Source organism: Sardina pilchardus, chromosome 3 (assembly GCF_963854185.1).
Source record: "Sardina pilchardus chromosome 3, fSarPil1.1, whole genome shotgun sequence".
In the NCBI taxonomy this organism is placed as follows: Eukaryota; Metazoa; Chordata; class Actinopteri; order Clupeiformes; family Clupeidae; genus Sardina; species Sardina pilchardus.
The window spans coordinates 38799227-38808688 of NC_084996.1; the positions used below are offsets into that span (position 1 = coordinate 38799227).

Sequence of the window (9462 nt, forward strand, 5' to 3'; positions counted from 1 at the left end):
AGTATATGCACACATTTCCGACAGTGTCCGATGATATAACGTTATGTTAAGAAATAACTTCACTTGTCGTGCGGTGTTGTCATTATTGATTTATAGCTATATCGTAACGTGATGTGAGTCAGCTGATAGGCATTGCTAGGCTAGCCCGTCTATTTAGGTGAAGCATTTTCGCATACAAGGACATACTATACAGTAAATGAATAATTTCAGCTATTGTGTGATGTTGTGAAATTTATGTATTTAGCTGTAACGTCATTACGTGGGGGAAAAACACTGACTTGAATATCGCTATTTTTAGCGAACATTGGCCAACTTCCGTTAGGCTATAAATAACAGTAACGTTGGTATTGCTTATGATAAACGACAATTGCCACCTATTTTTCGCCATATTTATTATTTATATTACTGGCTACTGTAGGTTAGGTTTATCACTCGCAATCCCTTTGCACAAATTCACTGTAAAGTATTGGCTGGAGGTACATACAGCTTAATCCCTGATATTAATATAGCCCATGGATGGATAGTCAACAACCACGATAAACGATCAGGTTACAGAAAACTATTGCTATTGTTGCCGTATGTACACACTGTAACTCTTTTAGAATAGGTTACTCCTTGTAGTGGAAGTCAGATTAATTAATGAGCTCAAAAAAACGTATTGTATTATTATTTTTAAAATGTAGGTGGTTTGTGTCACCAATGGCAATGGGTAAAGTGATGGGATTATGTCTGGAATTAATTTTGTATCAGCAATTATGGTGCTATGCATTAAAAATAGATTGACAGTCAGCTGGGCCATCCAGGGAAGCTAGCGAGTCTCCGTGACCTGCCTGAACTAACGCTGTGCTCCATTTGTAGATTGAAAATTGTCCAATGACCAGACCTGCACAGAAGTCCCTGTTCCCTGGCCAAGTCAAGTGTGTGTGCACTCAGAAGGTAGCAATGGAAAAAAAAATGTGTGTTGTGTGTGTGTGTGTGTGTGCATGCATGCATGTGCACACACTCAAAACAGTACATAAGCTAAAACTAGTGGTGTATCAATTTTGTTGACAGCCACCCACTGCACATGTGGGGTCTGCAGGACAATAGGCTGCTGCTGCTGGAGGTCAGGCTGCTACGGGGAGTCAGCAGGTTGCTGCTGCAGGACGTCCACCAGTTGCTGCTGCTGATGCTGGTGGTCAGCAGGTTGATGCGGGAGCTCAGGCTGCCGCTGCTGTGGGACGTCAGGCTGCTGCGGGAGGTCAGGCTGCCGCTGCTGTGGGACGTCAGGCTGCTGCTGATGCTGGAGGTCAGCAGGTTGATGCTGGAGGACGTCAGACGGTTGCTGGTGCGCTCGGACCAGAGGCTGCTGCTGCAGTAGGTCCAGCTCCAGTGCAAAGTCCAGGCAGCAGTTCAGTTCAGAGGCCATTGCATTTGTCATTTGTCACAGCTGTCACTGGGCACAGACAGCACAGCCATTCTCATGGCAGGGTTTATTGCCCAAATGTAGAGACCCTCTCCAAAGAGGACTGGTTGGCCGAGATGAGGAAGAAGTGATGGATGCCACTGTAAATATTGTAAATAGTTTAAAATATGTTTTAGTATTCTGTTCTGTTTTATTTTTCCTTGCTTCCTTTTAGTGGATTAAAAAACAACAAACAACAAATGTACTAGTGGGTATTTTATTGACGATAAGTGTGATAACATGTCATAATGGTGGTGATGTGCCATTTGGTAACAGCAGGATGGTATGTTATTTATTTACTAGGTTCATTTCACCTCATTAATACATTTGATACTTGAAAAAACAATACAATATGAACCACAAACTGAAAAACACAAGTAATATTCAATAAAATTATATGGGATGTGGTTCCTGAACTACGCTACATAGAGGAGATGTAGGGAAAGATCCAAGCCAGGACATCAGCCTTTGCAGAGGACAATCCAGTCCTTCAGGTAGGTGGGAGAGGTAAAAAATAAAACAAAAACAAATAATTATTAATTATTATTATTATTATTATTATTAGTCATCCATAGCATAGAGGAGATGTAGGGAAAGATCCAAGCCATGACATCAGCCTTTGCAGAGGACAATCCAGTCCTTCAGGTGGTGGCAGAGGTAGAAAACAAAAACAAATAATTATTCATTATTTACATTAATAATGTTGCCTATATGGCATATTTCACATATTCATTATTTAACATGTATTAGTAGTATTTATTCTGAGTTTTACATATAAATAAAGGCCTAAACTGAAGTCAGAGTAAGCCTACACGAAAGGCTAGAACCTCGGCCTACGTGCATAAGAAAATGCGTAGGCCTATATATTTAATAGTTTTATTCATTTAACTAGTGTTGCACAGAATGCCACATTTTTAAACAAATGATTGCATGAGGTTAACGTAAAAACTAGCCCTACTCCTCGGAAGTGGAAACGGTAGCCTAAACCTAACGAGGATCATGCATCGTTTGGTTATATTAGGTTAACGTAAACTTTACAATGAACCTGAAGATCTCTCCCATTCAAATCAGCGTATAGGCTTGTATAGCCTAACTAAAATAAAAAAAACATTTACTCACACATGTCATGTTCGGAGTCTTTTCTACTGTTCGCTGTATACATTCTTCTTCTTCTTCTTCTTTAGTATTTGGTGGCTGGCATACCGCCACCAACTGTTTGGAGCGTGGGATAGAAAATGTCGTGTTTGTTTTAGCCAACTGAGTAAACGCTTGAAATCCGCCCAGTGTTTGCATTACCAATCAGAACAACGCTGTAAAACCGCCCACTGCTGAAATCCGCCCACAATGTTCTGCAGAGACTAGTTACTCGAGAAAGTTAGAGAACTCTGCCAAAAAGTGGCCAGTTGGTTTTGGTGGGCGATACATTGTAACAAAAACAATAGGACAGGGACCACCAAGCTTAAAAGTGAGAGCTTCGAAGGAACTAAAATCCTCAAGGTACCTGATAACATTTCAAATTATTCCTGTAAACGCAAACTAAGCCACCACCACGGCCACTGGCCCTTGGTTTGTTGAAGCAATCGTACTGCGGAGGACACAGTTCAATGAGCTTACTATAATCATTAATTTGCAGCCAGGATTCAGTAATAAACATTAGATCCAGGTCAGTAGATGAAATAAAATCATTAAGAATAAACGTCTTGTTAGACAGAGATCTCACGTTGAGGAGAGCCATATTCAGAGGTCTTTTTTCTGGAGGAATGACAGAGTTCAAACGTGACACCGCTGAAGCAGACGAACTTTTGGAGACTGGAGCCACAGTCGGGATGTTGATCAGATGTTCACGAATCACTTTCCTTCTGGGCGTAGAGATGATTGCGGGAGCGGGCTGCTCTGGAAAACCGCGGTGAATTGGCAGATGATCCCGTGGAGATGATGTTATTGTAGGAATGCTTTCCTCCGTCGCTCGTTGGATGGTGAGAGAGCGACGTGCGCCCCTGTGCCGGTATCGTTTCCGCCGGAGGATCCCCGCTGCTCGGCAAAGCTGGAGCACATCTTCGTCGATGGTGTCGGTGGTGGTGAAACGCCGAAGTTCAAGGGCAGTATATTGAAAGCCCCCCATGGCCGAAACACAAACTCGGACACACAGGATTGACGCATCAGTCAGTCCAGAGTGGAGTTGTAACAGTGTTGCAATCACCAGTTCTAGCTGCCTCGATCTCCAAGCTGGACAGTCAACCGACTAAGCCAGCAGCTGGACAGTCAACCGACTAGGAGACCAGCGTAGACAGGATCGGAAGGGAGAGAGACACTAGCAGGCTTCCACCCACCAAGAAGTAGGCTCTTCGACAGCAATGAAGTAGGTTAAGTTCTGTCTGTAGCAGGTCCAGACGTAGGCTATCGTCAACTCGTAACCAAACAGGGCAAGCACTTGCTCACAGATAATATGTTCGCCACGAAGGCAATTGCAATACAAATATCAAAAACAAAAAACGAAATGTCTTGTCTAAAAACAACAATACTGTAATATAATTAATATTTACATTAAATAGCGAAAAATGGCAAAAAATCAAATGTAAACAGTGACGTGAACATTAAAAACCAATAGTAACCTTGCGCGAACATGAAACAGGAAGGGGCAAAATAGGCGACAGCTGTAGCCTTTATGATTATTTGTTATTTCTTATAATTTATTAGTCGGTTGTTCTACGTGACAGAACAGCTCTATATCTGTTAGTGATGTCACACATCTACGGAAGAGCAATAGGGCCACGGAGTGAAATATTTATTCTAAATCTCTGAGAAAAAAAGTCAAAACTTTCGAGAAAAAAGTCAAAATTTTCGAGAAAAAAGTCGAAAATTTAAAAAGTCGAAAGTTTTGAGAAATGAAGTCAAAAGTTTTGAGAAAAAAAGTCAAAGTTTGAGAAAAAAAGTCGAAATTTTCGAGAAAAAAGTCAGAAATCTGTAGAAGGCGGCTACAAAGTTCCAATTAGGGATATTGTCTGCTGTGATTAACAGTATGATGTGGCGCAGCGCTAGCTCTCTCGTCTAGTAATCATGCGACCGGGGTTCACTTCCTACCTTAAGGCTGGCTTACATTGCACGATTTTGGTCTGTTTTAACAGTCGCCGACTACTTTTCCAAAATCGGGCGGAAATCTTGCCAGTTGTACTAGAATCTCGGCGCGCTCCCGTCATCTAAATCGTTTAGTGTAAGGTGCCAATCTTAGCGGTTTTAAGTCCGTCGGAGTCAGTCTTTTTCTAGTTTTGCCGTTACGACAATATCAAACATGTTTGATATTATCGTAAGTCTTTTCAGTCGTGGCTCATGCAAATAGTGACGTGAACATTAAAAACCAATAGTGACCTCGGTCGACGAACACGAAAACGGAAGGGGCAAAATAGGCTACAGCTGTAGCCTATGATTATTTGTTATTTCATTTCTTATAATTTATTAGTCGGCTATTCTACGTGACAGAACAACTCTATATCTGTTAGTGATGTCACACTATCAAACAATAGGGAGGGAAAGTGAAAACCAGCGCCCCAAGTGGTTGCGTTCCTATCGAAGAGCAGCTCCAATGTTAAGTCCCATAGACCGACTTTTCAAAAAAATACTACGCAGCTATACCAGCGATCTTATCCACCAAAAATATTTTTCAGTCGGCATACTGTAATAATCTACTAACTGTGAAAATATCAGACTCTATTTCGCCTTATTTAAAAAAAACGTAATTGCTCGTTTCATTTCATAAATGGACTACAACTTCAAGTGACGTGACACCCTTCGACGACGTTACTCACCTAGCATGGTTTGTTTATTAGCCTGTTAGCTAGTTGGTTAGTTAGTAGACAATCACACTTACTGCCAGCTCTTGTGTGAGTAGGAGCACAACACAAGTTATCCCAACGTAATTACCACGCGGTTTACATCGCTCTCTGTTATTACAAAAATATGATAAGCAAGTTAAGCAAATTGCCGTTTTGATCAGTTGGAGATGGAGCGCCCAAACTGGTGACGTCAAATGCTACTGTAGCTAGCTACTGTAGTTCGTTATCACCATGTTACAAACAAACTCAAAACAATTAAACTGATCCTAAAAAATAAAGTATGACCACTAGAAGCAATAGAGCTGACCTACATGGATAGCATATTGAAGGCATTTAACTAACTTCCGATCGTGGGCCGAGATATATTTTTTCTAAAAGAAAATCCCATCCTCTCCCGCTAGCCTCTAGGAACGCAACCACCAGGTGGCGATGAGATTACTTTCCCTCCCTATGCTGCAGAAACGCGAAAAAAATTACTTTGATATGAGTAGCCTATCATGTGAGTTCCTGTTGATGATGACGTATAGCCTAGTGCACGATGGAAATAATTTGAAGGAATCTAGCAGCAGTCTTGTAAATAGTGACCACAGTCTTTGCAAAATCCTAATCTGAGACTGGCCTGTGACTAGTCTGTGACTAAAAACTCAATGAATTGTCTTTAGATGTGAGAGGGTCTGAGACTGTAGTTTTTCAAAAATCTTTTCCAAATCTTTGCAAAGTCTGGCAATGTAAGGTAGGCTTTAGGCGGAATTTTGTAGCGTGGGCTAATAAGTTGTTTTTAGCTTACCAGGAACAAGTCATTCAGAGCTGGAGCTGACAGAGACTTTGTCTCTTGCCATAGTGCTGCTGTAATGGACAACATAATTACATTTTATTTCGAGATTGGATTAACTAACAAAGAGATCTGCAGTCTTAGCACAGAATTACAGTAGGCTAGGCCCCAAGGTCTATCCGGACCTTGAAGAGGCGGTGTCGTGAACTTGGACTGTAGGAGGCGAAATCAGTCGAACATAGACAATGCCTTCGTGCAGGAGAAACTGCATGCGGACAGATGCAGGGATATCGTTCAAGTACAGCTCGCTCCGGCCCGCGGGAAGGCGACATGGAAGGCGAGGCTTGACAAGGACAAGTCCATTCTGGGACTGTGATCTGTTCTGCGCACGCGCGTAATAGTAGCAGGAAGAGGGGAGATTTGCCTGCCCGATCGTTTGTGACAATCTGTTGGACTGCTTATTTGTCTTTATTTCAAAATGTTTGTCTATTAATCTGTTTATTATTAAAAACCATCAACGGAAAATGGCCATGGAAATATGTCAATATGTAAACTGCAGATCCTAGATCATGATGGGACTCGAACCTGGGCCCCCTGGGTTAAAGACGCACGCTCTAGCGTTACGCCACTTGTCACTGTACAATCTACTATACAATATCTTAATTATAACCTTTACCGCCTTCTACAGATTTCTGACTTTTTTCTCGAAAATTTTGACTTTTTTTCTCGAAAATTTTGACTTTTTTTCTCAAAACTTTTGACTTTATTTCTCGAAAATTTCGACTTTTTAAATTTTCGATTTTTTTTCTCGAAAATTTTGACTTTTTTTCTCAGAGATTTAGAATAAATATTTTACTCCGTGGCCCTATTGCTCTTCCGTACACATCAAACAATGCTGCAGAAACGCGAAAAAGTTACTTTGATATGAGTAGGCTATCATGTGATTTCCTGTGAATGATGACGTGTAGCCTATTGCACGATGGAAATAATTTGAAGGAATCTAGCAGCAGTCTTGTAAATAGTGACCCACAGTCTTTGCAAAATCCTAATCTGAGACTGGCCTGTGACTAGACTGTGACTAAAACCTCAATGAATTGTCTTTAGATGTGAGAGGGTCTGAGACTGTAGTTTTTCAAAAATCTTTTCCAAATCTTTGCAAAGTCTGGCAATGTAAGGTAGGCTTTAGCTGGCTAGCTTTCAAGCAAGGTAAACTTTCCCTCCAGTGCTAGCAAAGGGCAGGATATTGTTATTCAGTTGTGTTATCATTTGCCTTTACATTGAGTGAACGTATCTATTCAAAATAAAACGTTTCCCCAATCTGGACATACGTTTTAGTTTGGTGCCACCGATTCATGAGCAGTCGTGCAATGTGTGTGGTCCCTGCAGTGAAACCATACGAAGCTGGCAACGATATTTAACATACGATTGATTCCTGCAACTATACCCATGCAGCATAGGCAGACTGCTAATCCTTGTTTTTGAAACGATTTAAGATGATATGATGGTGAAACGATTTAAGATGGTATGAACACAAATATCCCTTTGCATACATTTGCAAACATGCTTTGGGTAGACGTTTTTGAACTATACAGTTGTCATCATTTAGCCTAGCATATATAGCCTAGTTTAATTAGGCTATATTTCAGGCCTATGCGTAAATAACCTAGCCTGATAAGCTACCTCGAAACACCCCGACATTTGCTGTCCGTAGGTAGGCCTACATCGCAATTTTAACAACTGCAAGCAACTTGCAGTCTTGCAAAGCAGCAACATTTTCTTTTATTTGGACTTCAGAAAGACTTTCTATGAGGAACATTTAAAAACCCATAACTTGAAAGTAGCGTATAGGGTGTACGCCTTCTAACACGAAGACATTTCACAGACAAAATTGTGAAAGCCTACCTGTCGAAATTTCTGCTTTTATAGCTTCGTTTAATGCTAAATTATAGGCTCTGAAAGAAAAACACTGTGCGCACGACGTTGGTATACTATACGGCATATTTAAATGGAATCGGTTGAAAAATAAAGACTTGAAGACTTAGGCTAAAGTTAATTGAGAGTGAAACCTCTAAGCTTGGACCCTATCCTTGGTGTTAAATTGTAATAATGACAATTGTTGACTCCCGTCATGGCGAAACGGGGGCTAAACCTAGAATTCTCGCGTCTGTGACATCAGCTAGGAAACCTCTATAGCCTATGAACCTCGATTAGTGAGTTAGCGAGGTAGGCTATGTTGCGCTCAGAGCTAGGGTATGCTGTCATACGAAAGTGAATCTTTTCTAGTGTCACTGTATCACCATGGTATCTTAAGCTGCCAACCAAACCTGGGAGCAGTGGCTTTCACGAAACTCACTCAGGGGTGAATTTATCAAACTAGGCGGTAGCCTACTTTGGGGTTAACTGTAACCATTGTTGAGGCCGTTTAAATGCACCAAATCAACAGGCCACCTGTTCACCTTTCACCATTCAAATCAACAGGCCAACAGCCTCCGAAAATGGTTACAGTTTACTCCAAAGTACCAACTAGGCTTTCAGCTCAGAGCGCGTTCTCTGGGTTTGGGTGAATTTGGCCAATCGTGAAACGTGGAGATGCACAAGACCGCCTATATTAAAACAAGATTACTACGCTGAAACAGTGCCACTTTCGTGTCACAGCATACCCTGGCTTTGAGCGCAACATACCTCGCTAACGCACTAATCGAGGTTTGTACACCCCACTGGTCACCCAAAACCTGGGTCCAAAATAGACCCAAATGCAATCCAGAATGGCCTTTTTTATCCAAAAGTTCAGTGTTTCATTTTCAATATGTAAAATATATCAAAACGTGGCACTGGATTCAATTTCACATGTCCTACATCAGTGTAAAAATGCACATACAACTTTTTTTTCATTTCCCATGCAACTTCCAAAATAGAATAATGAATGAACGAAAAAGTACACGGACCATTTAGTAGCTAATATTCCAGTTAAAGAATCTGTTATGTATTTAGGTATAACTAGACAAGAATGACACTCAGAGATGCTCAGTTAATTTTAGTCCTATTATTGAGAAAACAAAAAGAAAACTGAATCAATGGCTTTTAAGAGATCTTTCATTAAGAGGCAGGGTTTTGCTTTCAAAGGCTGAAGGGATATCTAGATTGACCTACACTGCTCTTTCTCTTAGTGTTGATACCCCACCTGTAAAGCTATAGACAAACTTCTCTTTGACTTTGTTTGGAAAACCGCACTCATTTTTTCTAACTTCAGACATGTGCTGAGGGGATATTACAATGGACAGGTCGGATCTACCACATTCACATGGTCTACGAAGTGCCACACTATTGCAGAAAAAAAGAAATGTTGGATTTGCATTTCATCTTGTCCTTGGAAAAAGGCAATAAAAGTGGCATTTTTAGGGAAAAACGCCATTTTG

General features: G+C 41.0%; 1 long non-coding RNA gene across 1 annotated transcript; it reads right to left on the reverse strand.

Annotated features, from left to right (window-relative positions):
* Nucleotides 1–1683: 1683 nt before the first annotated feature.
* LOC134076295 (uncharacterized) lies at nucleotides 1684–3410 on the reverse strand. The gene is made up of 3 exons (XR_009938594.1): nucleotides 3165–3410; nucleotides 2564–2656; nucleotides 1684–2083 (listed from the first exon to the last, which is right to left on the reverse strand). It is a non-coding gene; the product is annotated as an uncharacterized LOC134076295 (long non-coding RNA).
* Between the last annotated feature and the right edge of the window lie 6052 nt (nucleotides 3411–9462).